Source organism: Capsicum annuum, chromosome 9 (genome assembly GCF_002878395.1).
Source record: "Capsicum annuum cultivar UCD-10X-F1 chromosome 9, UCD10Xv1.1, whole genome shotgun sequence".
NCBI lineage: Eukaryota > Viridiplantae > Streptophyta > Magnoliopsida > Solanales > Solanaceae > Capsicum > Capsicum annuum.
Window position 1 is genome coordinate 73395092 of NC_061119.1, and position 15793 is coordinate 73410884.

A 15793-nucleotide genomic window follows, 5' to 3' on the forward strand; every position below is an offset into this window, starting at 1 on the left:
TTCAAATTAAAAAATTATAAAATAAAATTACTTAAGAGAAATAGTTATCACATTAGAATGTTCTGATTGGACTCTTATCAAGTTTTGAATTGAATGATTAAATATTTGAATTTGAAATACATTATTCTTTAAAATAAAAAGATTTTCATTATATTATAAATATAAACAAATAATTGAAGAGTTCTAAAAGATATTTTGCTATTTCAAACTTATCTCTTTAAAATTTAAATGTCATAAAATATATTTAAATATAGTCTTATATTTCATAAACTTATCGATATTAAATATAGTGATAAATATATTATTATTATTATTATTATTATTATTATTTATAAATATAGATAATATATATTTGTGGTGTGTATCTAAAACTTATCATTAAGTGCGATTATTTTAAAATTTTAAATATAAATTAAAATTTAATAATTAAATTCAACGTATATATCTACTGTACCTTTATATATCTAGGTTATCAATTTATTTTTATAAAAAAACAATTAACAAACAAAAGAAAGAAAGAAAAGAAAGAATAGAAAATTAAAAAAAAAAACGTGCAAAAAAACCTATCAAAAGATAATTATGAATAATAAATTATTTATTTTAAATTAACAATAATTATAACAAGAGTACTTATTAGAAATAGTTAATTATCACATTAGATAATTCTAATTAGACTCTTATGACGTTTTAAATTGAAAGATTAAGTATTTGAATTTGAAATACATTATCCTTTAAATAAAAAGATTTTTATTATCTTAAAACTAGAAATCCATAATTGAAGATCTAATAGATATTTTTTATTTCAAACTTATCTCTTTAAAATTTAAACACTATAAAATATATTTAAATATAATCTTATATTCTATAAACTTATCTATATCAAATATAATGATAAATATATTATTATTATTATTAGTAGTAGTAGTATAGTTATTAGTATTATTGATAAATACAAATAAAATATATTTGTGGTGTATATCTAAAACATATCCTTACTTATGATTATTTTAAAATGTTAAATATAAATTAAAATTTAATAATTAAATTCAACGTATATATCTACTTCAAATACCTTTATATATCTAAGTTTTCAGTTTATTTTTATATAAAAAAATTAACTAACAAACAAAAGAACGAAAGAAAGAAAGAAAGAAAGAAAGGAAAGGAAAGAAAAAACATGCAGAGAAAAAACTATCAAAAGATAATTAAAACTAATAAATTGTTAATTTTAAATTAAAAATAATTATAAAATAAAATTTCTTTTTTAAAATAGTTATTTATCACATTAGAGATCTCAACCTCCAGGAATGCAAGCCTCATGATCTTTCCGGAGGACGAAGACAACAAGTATATCCATCTTTGTCCGGTCTCCCTACTCAAGAGCTCTTTCGACCTGAGACATGCAATCAACAGTGTTGCAATACCCCGTACTTCTACCTAGCTTGAAATTGTCCCAAGTATGTTAGAAACTTACTTTGAAAGATGAATCCACTTTTATATATGTGGAATTTTTTAGATTTTCACTTTTTGTCATATGAAAAATTGAATAAGCTTTCCATCGATACCCATTCCGTCAAAATCCGACATCGGAAGAGAAAGTTATGGCCAAAATATAGAAAGCAGTCAAAACTGCCCAGGTGGGACGGCCGACGGACCGTCGAGCTAGCGACGGACCGTCGCCCAAGCCGTCGCAGCGGAGGCAGTGAGACCATATTCTGCCTAAGGGCGACGGCTCAGGCCGACGGACCATCGAGCTAGTGACGGACCATCCGCCAAGCCATCGTAGCAGAGGCATTGAACCCCTATTCTGCCCAGGTGTGAAGGTCTGGACCGACGGACCGTCGACCCAACGATGGACCGTCGCACCCACCGTCGCATAGTTCGTTCAGTTATTTTAAAGTCATTTTTAAAAAGGTTTTTAGGTCTTTTTCCACTCGTTTTAACCCCTAATAATATCAGATCAAGGCTCATAAGTTCATTATCCATCTATAACATCAAATTAGGGTTTGCTCTCAAAGATAATCCCCAAGAACAAGATCCAAATCATTTTTCAAGAATCTAAGAGATTCCAAGTTCTTCAAGTCCAAGAACTTCAAGAAACTCACAACCCAGGTATATCATGTGTTGATTCATGGGTTCCTTTCATCCATGAAGCTCAAAAATCTCTTTTCAAAATTCAAGATTTGTGTATTTATGAATGTTCATGATTTAAATTGAATTGAAATTCATGTTCATGATGTTGTGGGGTTTTGATTCGTGTTTGAAATTACATATTCTAATTATTGACCCTAGGATGTGGTGATTTGCATAATAATCGTGATAAACCCTTAAATTTACATGTTGATTGATGTATCCATGATAATTAGGTGTGTTGATGATTGTATAACCAAAGCATGCTCCCCATGTGTTCGATTAAATGCCTATGTGAAGGAAAAGTGTCATACTAGTATAATAATATGAAATCCCCATTTATGTACAAGCTTATGCATGTCCAGTATTTGATGAAATGTCTTAGTCAATGAATTATGAATATATGTGTAATCATTGTGGTGCTTTAAAACTTGTACTTCATGAAATCTCCAACTATTGCATTATGGATTGTGATGTTGGTCGTGTATTCAAGGAAGTCATGCTTTGTTAGTTTCTTCCCATCGAGTCCTGGGGGTACTTGTACCCAAAAATTTAGTTGTGTGCCTAGAATCAGTGTCATGTTTTCAAGATACTCTCAGTCAAGCCATGATCTATAGAATTCAGTCAGTCTCATGACTCAAGAAAACTCAGGAATCTCAGTAGTATTCCGTCAGTCAACGGAACTCAGTTAACTCAGTCCAGTTCAGTTCAGTTAATCATGTTCAGTGTCTATTCAGATATGAGTAGAAATTAGCACCGAGTGAACCGAAGGATGGGAACTCACCTGTTATATGAGGGTGTGATTCTTAGAAAAAATCCTTGCATTTCAGAACTACGTAGCCAGCGTACGTTGAGACATCATAGCCTGTTATATAAGGGTAGATGAGGTGGCTTAACCTGTTATATGAGGGTTGCCACCGTTCTCACTAGAGTTACCTGTTATATGAAGGTTACTCACAGATTATCCTTACTAGTGGCGCGGTATTGACACCCTTCCAATTGGGGTTATAGATTGGACCCCAACTCAGCTATATTGCATTATTTGGGGTATGTCAGTTAGATGAATACTTCCTACAGTTTCAGTTACAGATCATGACTGTCAGATACAGTCATTCAGTCTCAGTAAAAGAACTTAGATAGTTCTTTAGATTTCAGGACTGTCAGATACAGTCAACTCAGAAAAGTATGAAACTTAACTAGTTCCATCAGAACCTAGACTGTCAGATACAGTCGCTCAGTATCAGTTATTTCAGTTATACATCTATCAGTATCTTATGTTATCAGTACTCAAACTCAGTAATCATGTTATTATGAACTTAGTTACAGTTACTATACATTCATGCATGTATTCTCACATTCATGTTATCCAGTCAGTCAGTATAGTTCATGCATGTGAACCCTTTATATTCAGCCTACCTCACATGCATACCAGTACATTCAAATGTACTGACGCATTTGTGCTATGGTGTTTTATACCATAGGTTCAGAAGCACGAGCTCCAAAGCATCATTAGCATCCAATCTCAGCAGTCAGAGTTAGCAGTGAGTCCTCATCCTTCAAGGACATGACCATTACTTTATTATCTCATTAATTAATTTATTTTAGTAGTTGGAGTTAGTTAGGACATGTCCCATTAACTTCTTATTCAGACAGTTTACAGGCTTTCGGACTAGCATGTTCAGACCGTTATTTCAGTTGTTTTGGGTATTTCATACCCCCTCCAAATGTTATGTTTTATCAATTATGTTACAGTTTTGAACCTTATGGCCTTTCAGCCTTTATTTTCGTATTTATACAGTATATTATGTAGTTTCCAAGTACAAATATCAGTCATGGGTTAGCTTGAGGTCCTTCGGGATCATGAGCACCATATAGCATTCCGAGTACCAGATTCAGGGTGTTACAAGTGCCCTCGCCAAATACGCAGTAGTGATGACACCAACTCTGCAAACTAGTTAATTTCCTGTAGGGACAACTAGTTCCACTCAGACTTTTCAATTTTCTCCCATTAGTCAAGCTACCTGTTTCATTCTTTAGAATACAAGGGGGGTTAGTAATGATAATTTTAGGCAAAACTTCAGAGAGCTTATTAATACTCACAATCCTTGTCTTATGGCTCTCCTCAAAACAAAGCTTACTGAGCACTTAGGTCTTATGTTTGAATTCAGTTTTGATGACTTCTGGGAAGTTCCTGCCTAGGGCCACTCAGGGGGAATTGTGCTTCTCTAGCACACAATATTTGTTATCCTCACTCGTTGAAACCAGTCTCCTCAAGAACTTCATGCAATGATACAGGTACGCTACAACAACTCTTACTGTCTTTTTTCCGCAATATATGCCAACACTAATTTTGCTACTCGTTTAGCCCTCTGGGAACAACTAGAAAATCTTGCTCACTATATAAACTGTCCTTGGTTAGTGGCGGGATATTTTAATACAGTTCTTACGCAAAATAATAAATGTGAGGTGGGGGTCGTATTAATAGACATAGAAGCATTGCATTTTGTTCCTCTGTTAATCACTACAACTTGATGGATTTGGGCTATAAGGGTGGGAAATATACTTGGACTAATTATAGAAAAAATAGCAAGGGGATAATTTTTGAAAGAATTGATCATTATTTCATGAAAAATAAGTGGTTGGATACTTGGCCTAACACTCATGTGACCCACCTCCCTAAAATGCACTCAAACCATAATCCCCTCCTTATTTCCCTCTCCAATCGGTTTGTTTATGGTGATGGTAGCACACCCTTTAGACTTTAAAAGTTTTGGATGGATCATCCGGAATTCACTAATATTGTCAGGACTAGTTAGGATACTAGGAACATTCTGGACACTGTCCCCATCTTTACTCAAGCTGTTTTAGGTTGGAGTAAACAAACTTTTGGTAATATCCTTCGGAATAAAAGTCTCATTTTAGCTAGGTTGGATGGCATACAATCTTCCCCCTCTTATCCCACTAGTAATTTCTCCAATCGCTTAAGCATGACCTTAAGATTGAATATAATAATGTCCTTAAAATGGAAGAAGATTATTGGCGTATGCGGTCAAGAATTAACTGGCTCCAACATGGAGATGCTAATACTAAGTATTTCCACATATTTTCTCTCAATAGACGACGGTAAAACAAAATTTCCTATTTCAAAGATGATAGGGACACTTGGATAACGGATCCCACAAAACTAACTACTCATGTGTACGATTACTTTGTTAGTTGCTTTACTACCTCCCATTCCCTCACTCATTGGAATCATATTAAACATTCCCCAACCAGTTTCCACAATATGATCTCTCCTGCCTTGAACTTCCCCTTCAGGATATCAAAATTATCGAAGCCCTTTTTTCCTTCAAACCGTTCAAAGCCCCGGGTCCGGATGAGCTGCACCCTTACTTTTTTCAATTCCAATGGCACATTGTTGGAAATTCCGTAAGAGACCTGTGCCATCAAATTTTCCGTATGCAGGCCCTTCCCACTTCGATAAATGAAACTTATGCCTTATCCCAAAATTCCCAAATGCTAACTATTTGAAAAATTTCCTTCCCATTAGCTTATGTAACACCTCTTACAAAATAATAACAAAAATCATTGCTAATCGTATCAAACCTCACTTACCCACCTTTGTCGGCCCTCACCAAATTAATTTTTTGAAAGGTCGTAGGGCTTGTGATAACGTCATCCTTGTCCAAGAGCTCGTCAGTCGCTTATGATATTCTAACAGTAACAAGAGCAGCCTAATATTTAAAATAGATCTAGAAAAAGCCTTTGACCGTCTTAAATGGTCTTTTGTTTACTGCAACCTCCGTCACTTTAATTCCCTCCTCAAATCACTTCTCTTATTATGACCTGTATATCCACTAGTAATATTGTCGTCCTGGTCGATGGAACTCGAATAAATTTTTTCTCCCGCTCACGAGGTATTCATCAAGGTGATTCGATGTTGCCCTATATCTTTATTTTGTGTATGTAACTTCTCTCCATATATATCAACCATCAAGTTAATATACTACGCTGGGATCCTATCAGTCTTGGCATCCATGGGCCTCCCGTCTCTTATCTCTCCTTTGCCGACGATTTAACCCTTGTTTCAAAGGCTACTCCTAAGTCTATCCACACCATCTCTAACTATCTGCAGTATTTCTGCATGCTTTCCACTCAAAAAATCAATACTGGAAAGTCGAAGGCTTTTACTCCAAGATCTGTCCCAATTCCATTAAGAAACTTGTTAACGATCTCCTAAATATATCTTCGATCAACAATTTTGAAAAATACTTAGGTTTTCCCGTTCTTAACTATAAGCCTAAATGCGCTGACTTCCAGTTTCTTATAGATAATATGCGCAAAAAACTCTATGCTTCGAAAACCAATTTCTTATCGCAGGCGGGCAGGCTTGTGCTTGCAAAATTTGCTCTTAATGCCATCCCTGCGTACACCATGCTGTATTTTCAACTCCCTAAACAAGTTTGTCACTCCATTGATCATATTCAAAGAGATTTTATTTGGGGATCTATATCACAAAATCATAAACTTCATTATGTCTCTTGGGGTAAGATTACCACCTCTAAGGATCATGGGGGTTTTGGTATTCAAGATTGTGTTACAAAAAATAAAGCTATCCTTACTGGCCTATCTTGAAGAATCTTCACTTACCCCAACGCCTTCTGGGTTCGTGTTTTATCTTCCAAATATAACCACTATCGTTTTGGTCCCGCTCGCTCCTTTATTTGGAAAAATATTCTTCAGGGCGATGCTATTTGTAATCAGACCACCGTGTAGGCCCTTGCCTCGGGTAAATCCATCAACCTTTGGACTTACCACTGGATTCCCGACTTCCCACCGCTGCGGCACATCCTATAAGGTCCTCTTCTTTGTAATGAGGATAAGCTCACCCTTTCGGATATCTGGAACGGCCATACCTTAGAATGGCATAAAATATCCTTTGATATCCCCCCGGATATCAGTCAAAGGGCCTCCTGTGTTCGTCTAAATAATGGTCTTGGAGCCTATGATTACTCTTATTGGGCCCTCAATAAGAATGGACTGTTTTCAACCAAATCAGTCCATCATCTACTTACAAATCACCTACATACCCCTTATGAATTTAGTTGGATCTGGAAACTTCATACGTTGGAAAAAATCAAGTTGTTCCTTTGGTTATGCTCACATGACAGACTCCCGACTTCAGCTTACCTCTATTATATTGGTCTTGCTCCTACTTCCCATTGTCGTATCTGCAATCTCAAACCTGAACCTATTTTCCATATTTTTCTCCGCTGCTATGTTGCGTAGAAGTTTTGAATAGATATCGGCATAAACCTACTCAACATAGCCGCTACCAACTACCACTGGCTCCACACTCTTCGTAACTTAAATCCCCCCTTCCATGCCGACCAGCCTGACTGGTTAGTTTCTTTTCCCTTTTGCCATTTGGAATATTTGGTTAAATCGCAACCATAATATCTTTAACTCTAGAACTAACCTCCTTAAAGTTCATGTGATTCTTTAGAGAATTAATGAGTTTATTCTCTATGCTCACAAGCCTAGTAACAAGGTAAGTGCTATAATAGTTGATGTCAAATGGTTCCCTCCACCCCCGGGCTCCTATAAACTCAATATTGATGGTTCCTTCTCTGCTAGCCATGGTGTTAGTGGTATAGAAAGTGTAATCCGTGATGAGCATGGTCACTGGGTTGTGGGTTTTCACGACAGCTGTGCTAGTAATTGTCATACTTTGGTAGAGCTGGAGGTCCTTTACAAAGGATTACATATGGTCATTCATCACAACCTTGAGCCCTTGGAAATAGAATCTGACTCTACGGAACTTCTTCATTTACTTTAGCACCCTTTCTCTCCTTATACTGATATTGTATGTGCTTGCAGGTCCATGTTGAGGAGCTTGGGGAATCCAACCTTTTCTAGATTAAGCTCTTATCTGTCCAGAACTAGTGATGATGACTTTTTGGTAGCTCCACCTGATGTTGTTGAAGCCCAGCTTCGTCAAGATCGAAATAGAGTGTTGTGTAGTACAGTAGTATCATGGTCTGCTTATAGTTAACTTGTATGTCTAGGGAATCAATCAGTATTGTGTAATTATGGTAGAAATATTTCCTTGTTGGAATCCTCTAAGAGTCATCTTATGGACTCTATTTTGTTAAGGTCTGGTCACTGCCAGTACTTCTACTGTTGTCCTATGTAAACCTTCTTAACTTCAGTCTCTATTTTATAGATAATATATTATCTATTCCCACCAAAAAAAATAATCTATGCGTAAATAATGGTAGAAGTAATAATAATAATATTTGGTGTAAGGTGGTTGACTGGATTGTTTAATGAAATTTTCAGGACGGCAAAGATGCCCGAGGCGTGGAGGTGGAGTACCATGATCCCTCTCTATAAGAATAAGGGGGACATTCAGAGTTGCGATAACTATAGGGGGATTAAGTTATTGAGTCACTCGATGAAGATCTGGGAGAGAGTGGTCGAGGTGAGGCTGAGACGGATAGTGTCTATTTCGGAGAATCAGTTCGGATTTATGCCCGGCCGCTCGACGACGGAAGCAATCCACCTGGTACGGAGGTTGGTGGAGCAGTATAGGGAGAGGAAGAAGGATCTGCACATGGTGATTATCGACCTGGAGAAGGCTTACGACAAAGTCCCCAGGGAGGTGCTTTGGAGATGCTTGGAGGTGAGTGGGGTACCGCTGGCATATATCAGAGTAATTAAGGATATGTATGATGGAGCGAAAACCCAGGTGAGGACGGCGGGAGGAGACTCGGAGCATTTCACTGTCCTAACAGGATTGCATCAGGGATCTACTCTTAGTCCCTTTTTGTTTGCGTTGGTGATGGATGTGTTGACGTGGCGTATTCAAGGAGAGGTGCCGTGGTGTATGCTTTTTGCAGACGATGTAGTTCTGATAGATGAGACTTGAGGGGGTGTGAATGACAAATTAGAGGTGTGGAGGCGAACTCTTGATTCTAAAGGGTTCAGGGTGAGCAGAAGCAAGACAGAGTATGTGGAATGCAAGTTTAATGACGTGAGGTGGGAGAATGAGGTAGTAGTGAAGCTGGAAGCTCAGGAGGTATGTAAGAGGGACAAGTTCAAGTATCTTGGGTCCGTGATCCAGAGTAACGTGAGATTGACGAGGATGTCTCGCACCGTATTGGGGCGGGATGGATGAAGTGGAAACTCGCGTCGGGGGTGCTGTGTAATAAGAAGGTGCCGCCAAAGCTTAAAGGCAAATTCTACAGGGTGGTAGTCCGTCCGACCTTGTTGTATGGAGCGGAGTGTTGGCCAGTTAAGAACTCCCACATCCAAAAAATGAAGGTGGCAGAAATGCGGATGTTGCGCTGGATGTGTGGACTGACTAGAGGGGATAGAGTTCGGAATGAGACTATCCGGGAGAAGGTTGGTGTGACTTCAGTGGAGTGCAAGATGCGGAAAGCACGATTGAGATGGTTCAGACACGTGAAGAGGAGGGGCATGGATGCCCCGGTCCGTAGGTGTGAGAGGCTAGCGTTGGATGGTTTTAGGCGGGGTAGGGGTAGGCCGAAGAAGTACTGGGGTGAGGTGGTTAGGCGGGACATGGAACAGTTACAGCTCACCGAGGACATGACCCTAGATAGGAAGGTCTGGAGGACGCAAATTACGGCAGAGGATTAGGGCCAGTTCGGGTCGCTAGTGTAGGGAATTACTTGGTGGGGGTTTTATTCTTGTCATGATTCCATGTTCCGTGTTCCATGTTGTATTACGAATCTGTGTGCTTTCCCCTGCTTTCCTCTGCTTTATATTACTTATGGGTGCCGTATTTATGTTATGTAATCTACTTCTGTGCTGCACTATGTGTTTGTGTGGTATCTCGTGCCTTGAGCCGGGGGTCTATTGGAAACAGCCTTTCTACTTCATCAGAGGTAGAGGTATGGACTGCGTACATCTTACCCCTCCCAGACCCCACTAGGTGGGAATACACTGGGTTTGTTGTTGTTGTTGTTGTTGTATTACTGTTGTTAATTGTAGTAGTACAGTAGTAGCAGTAGTATAGTATAATAATAATAATAATTAAAAAAATCTGTAATTATGCAAATGCACATTTTAAATTTGATTTACGATTTTAAACCCAAAAAATTGAAAGAGATATGCAAAGAAACCTATCGGTTATAGGTCATCCATGTTCCATCTAATATGATAACTGTAGTTTCATTTTGATTTTGAATTCAAGTTTATCAGTAAGTTGACTATTTCAACTTTGAAATTTCAAATTTAAAACATTATCTATATAAAGCCATCAACATTCATCATTCCATACAAATATGTTCTTTCTACTATTCATATTTTCTCTTCTTTTTTTTCTCCTCTTAGGTGAGTAGACTTATTGAAACTTAAAAGTAGGTCGGTAACTATTATCATTTGGATGTAAACATTTATTTATTGCAACTTTTTATTTTGTTATTTTACAGTTTATATATATATATATTAGTCATTATGAAGTTGATTTATATGTTAGGCAATCAACAGTTATTTGGTGTATTCTATGTGCAATCATTATTGGCTATTTTTCTTTATTTTGTTCTTTGCTTGAAATCGTGTACTTATGATATTTGGCTTACCTTTTATCATCCAACACTTTGCGCAAATTGATGTTAAACTTAAGTTGGTATAGATTTTGATTGATTATGTTCATATAATTCTTAATTTATAAGTTTATGTGGACGGAGGATTTCTTCAATTATCCTATATTTACGTGTAATACTATTAACAAATATTTAGAAAAAATATAACAAAGAAAGTTAAAAACTCATTATGATGTCAATATTATAATTCTTTTAATGATCATTGATGTTTGATACATTTGTAATGTGTTTATATCTTCAATGAAGATACACTCAAAAGAACTGTATAGAATAAACTTCTAATGTAGTTGCTATAATTGTTTGTTTTTGTTCTTATGTTTATGAAATTTCTTTTATTTGATTGAATAGACTATCAAATCTTAGCAATAATCACTTATGTAGAATATATATTTACATTTTATTATAGAGTATTTTTATCAGAGGCAGAGCCAGCCCTCTTTAGGGGGTTCGTCCGAACCCCCTTCGACGAAAAAATATACTATTTATACATGATTAAAATTAGTTTTTATGTGGTTATAGTAGGTGTTGAACCCTCTTCGACTTAGTTTTCTTTGAATATTGAACCCCCTTACTTGAAATCTTGACTCTGCCTCTGATTTTTATCATGGATAAAGAGATTATAGGAAATGTTCATCAGATTTATCTGAGTTGCAATCAAGGTAAGTTGTTTATATTTAATTTAGCTTTTTAAATTATTTATTAGTATTAGTATTAGTATTAATATTGTATTTATTTTTTCTTTTATCATAGATGTATATATCATGGATAAAAAGATTACAGGTTATGTTCATCATTAGATTTCTCAGAATAACCATCAAGATATATTTATATGCTTAATTTACTTTTTAATTATTTTATTATTTATTATTATTAACATTATATTTATTTATTTATTTATCATAGATGTATCTAAGGAATTTGAAGTTTCCATGGATATGATGTATGTAAATATTTTAAAAAATGCAAATGAATTTGAGAAATCAACAAGTACAATGGAGACTTGAAATATATAAAGGAGATTCACTAGATCAGTTTCATAAAGAATGAATGTAAATATATTTGTATGCACATGAATATTATTGTGTCATAACTTTTTATCTTAATAAATTTCTCTTAAGCATAAAGATCACTATGAAACAATACTACATTTACATACCTACTTTATTCTAGGGGGTTATCAAATAAATTTGTAGGTATTTAAATACTTCAATTTATTTATTTTCTTCATAATTTTAATTGCAATTTATATTTGTTAATAAAATTTTGTTACTAATTTGGTGTGTGTTTATATTATATAACAAGTGGTATGTTTTCATTCAATTTTAAGTTGTTTCGTATAATATTGAATTTCTTTTAATCCTAGAGACAAAGGTATAATTTTGTAAAGAATATGAATTAAAATAAATTAAAAGAGAACATTAGATAAAATTATCTCCAATAGATGTGAAGTGTTTAGCTTAAAATTATCTCCAATAGATATGAAGTGTCACGACAAAAAATTGAGGGTCATGATGACATTTGCCGCTGCGTACCTTGACTAGTAAGCCTATCACCCAAACTGATACGAAAAGAGGAAAAGACAAAAATATTCCAAGGTAAGGCTTCTAGAACGAAGCCGAACTATATAAGTAATCATAACAATACGAAAAGAACTTATCAAAAATACCAATCATGCCCAAAACCAGGTGTCATTAGCGTAAGAACTACTAATACAATCCAAGAGTTAAATACATTAGAAAAATAACCACAAAGGAATAATAACTGTCTCCGAATACTAATAAAGACATAACTGCTATAGAAAGATAGAGGTGAACTTCGGACGCATGAATGGCCAATCGCTACATTGAAAGCTCCAACAATCGCCCGAATCAAGCAAGTTAAGGCGCACTCAAGCTAGAACCTGCACCGAAAGGGCGCAGTAGGCATGAGTACGATCCACTTGTACTCATCAAGTATCATAGGCCAACCAAGCAAAATAGTAAGTAAAGCATACAAAATATACACTAAGGGCACATCACCCGTAATCAAAAAATGTCCCACACCACTTGCACTAACAGTTCTAACATATCTCACATATATTACAACAATACACCAAGATATAGAACACAAATATACATTATGTCACATATAAATGGAACAAGGGAGAACATGTAGATACAAGATCATCAAATACAAGTAAAGAAAGGTAAGAAAAAATACATAGATGACAAGTCAATATGGCAATACAAAATAGATAAACACAATAAAGTAAGTGCAATGTAAATGATGATGATGATGCACGAGGTCATCGTACAACCTCCGAAATTATCGAACAATCCCTGTATACACCTATGGAGCTAAAGCTTACTGACGTAGGACCCATGGGGGATTCGTCAACCCATATGCAATCCACATATCTTATATATCCTTTCCATTACATCCCTTGAAAAGGGTTTTATAAGGTGTTACAATATCTCCTCCCTGAAACATTCTCTGAAGAGCGTTTTAAAAAGGTGTTGCCAGTGTTTCTCATATGTTGCCACGGTGGTACCAATATTTCATGAATGATTATGTATGGGGATGTAATGATCACAACCAATAACAATGAGTATTTTCATAACCAACCACAATGATATATTTCCACAACCATGTGAGCCAATATCCACTCATTATATCAGTTTCATCCACGAATTTCCACATGTCTCATATGTCAAATAAAGTATGAATATAATCATAATACACCAATGGTACCATATTAAGCATCATAACAACACAATACAATTATTAACATATATTCAAGGCTATTAATATCACATAGGATCCCACACGGTCACATATATCACATATTAACTCAATTTCGATAGTCTCATCACATATAGGTCCCTACACGGGCACAACACATAAATAGCCATTTTTCATGATTAGTGTTGACACCCAATTTTGACCTCCCGATATCACTTTTAGGCCGTTATTTATCAAAATTATTTAACCTTAATTATTAATATTTTTTACATATCATTTCTATTTTTAATACATACTAACGTGTCTCAATTCATAATTTAGAAAAATACATAAATTATTTTATTATCTTTTAGCATCATTTTAAAATCAATTATGACATTTTACGCAATTTTTATTAATTAAATATACTTTTTTCACATAATCGTGCACACTCATATTTTTGCAAATACATTATATAGTTTTCCATTACTTAATACTATTTCTTGATATAAAATTTATTTATTTATTATTTATTGACATTGTTATTATACATTATAATTTATTGTTTATTATTATTATTATTTATTCAATTATTCTTATTCTTATTTACTATCTCTACTTTAATTTAAATAAAAACCTAATTTTAAAAACCAATTTATCCAATTTATTCATCTTATAGCCTAATCTTTACAAATCTAGTTAATTTTGGCTATTTCATGTCAAATTTAGCCAGAAGTGTTTCATTTTTAACCAAATCAAGTTATTAATACTATTTTAATCCCAACCATTGATCAAAATTGATCCAATGACTGAGATGCCTCAACCTTTTCTTTCCTTTTTAAGATCCCAAAACCTAATTTCACAAAAATATTTTTTCATCCGCCTCCAATACCCCTCTCTCCTCTTTCTCTCTATACCTCTCTTCTCTCCCTCTAATCCCCTCTCTATCGGCAGCCATAGCTGCCGGCCACATCAACGTCAGTGCCGCCCCCCTCTCTTCCTTCTTTTCTCCATCATCCTTCTTCTCCGACAAACCAAGCGCCGCCACAAAGCAGCAGCAATAGCCACCATGAGTCCCCTTCATCCTCCAATCGACATACCATCGCCGCACCAGCCATGGCGCCTCCATCAACGACGGCCACAACAACGCCCTCATCTTCGTACTCCTAGCAGCCATATCGCCACCAAAAGCAGCGAATCAACCCCAGTGCCACCTTTCCACTATCACCAGTAGCCATGGCGCCACACCATTCACCCAAAGCAGCACCAACAAGAACAGACCTCCCCATCGTCCAATCGATCCGTCTCGTCACTGCCGTCGCTGCTTCACTCTTTTCTTCCTGGTCGATGAAAGACCCCATTATCACTATCTAGTTGTCATAACTAGCGAGGCTTTCAACAAACAAAGACTATTTCTATCTGGTTTGATTTCTCAAACTCTTAATTACATGGTTGTTTGCTTTGGTTAACATGCATGATTCTTTACTATGATTGTAAATCGTAGCCCTGCAGCTTTATAAATTACGATACTGTGACTCTAAATTTTGTTCCTATTTGTCAATTTTCGGGCTTATGTTCGTCTCCAGACTTACATACCTATTAAAATCCCCAAGTTTTATTATTTTAATTTCGTAATTTAAAGTGTGATACCTCTAAATCTGATATCCTTCACTTACGGATAAAAGTTGTTACTTTTTGGTCTAAAATGTGTTTGGGTCATCTATTTAAAATTCGAATTTCCAGCCATCTTTATTTGGTGAGCTAAAAGTATTATGATAGCTGATTATAGTAGGCTCCGGTTTGTTTACAATCAAGTAAGATTTTTTATTGACATATGATTGGGATGAAATTGAAAGATAGCTCTTGTCCTTGCTTATTTTAGGTAAACTGGATATGTCTGTGATTTTTCTAAAATTTTATTCTTGTGTGGTATGGAAAGGTTTTTTTAAAAATCTGGATTGATTTATGGTAATTACCAACCTTGATATGTTTCTACCATTAGTACTTATTCCCTCCTAAATTAGTGCTTCCTTGTACTCATCTCTCGTCTATTTACGGTAAACCTGCTTACAAATAATTCTCCTTACTTAACTAAGAAAAATAATATTATGGATTGATTCTCAGCTTATTTCTCTCTCCTTATTGATTTCGATTGAGTGGAAAACCTATTTTTCTCCTTTTACCCTCTAATCTCTTTTACTATATAAACTCATTCATTTTTTTCAGTAAGGGATAAGTTCACAAGTTCACAAGCTCTCACTTCTCAAGTTCACAAGTTCACAAGCTCTCACTTCTCAAGTTCACAAGTTCACAGGTTCTTAAGCTCTTAAACT

The 15793-nt window shown here is 35.4% G+C and overlaps 1 long non-coding RNA gene across 1 annotated transcript; it reads left to right on the forward strand.

Moving 5' to 3' along the window:
- The first annotated feature begins 5392 nt into the window (after positions 1 to 5392).
- On the forward strand, positions 5393 to 8362 carry LOC124887338. The gene is made up of 2 exons (XR_007044862.1): positions 5393 to 7532; positions 8011 to 8362. It is a non-coding gene; the product is annotated as an uncharacterized LOC124887338 (long non-coding RNA).
- The last annotated feature ends 7431 nt before the right edge of the window (positions 8363 to 15793 follow it).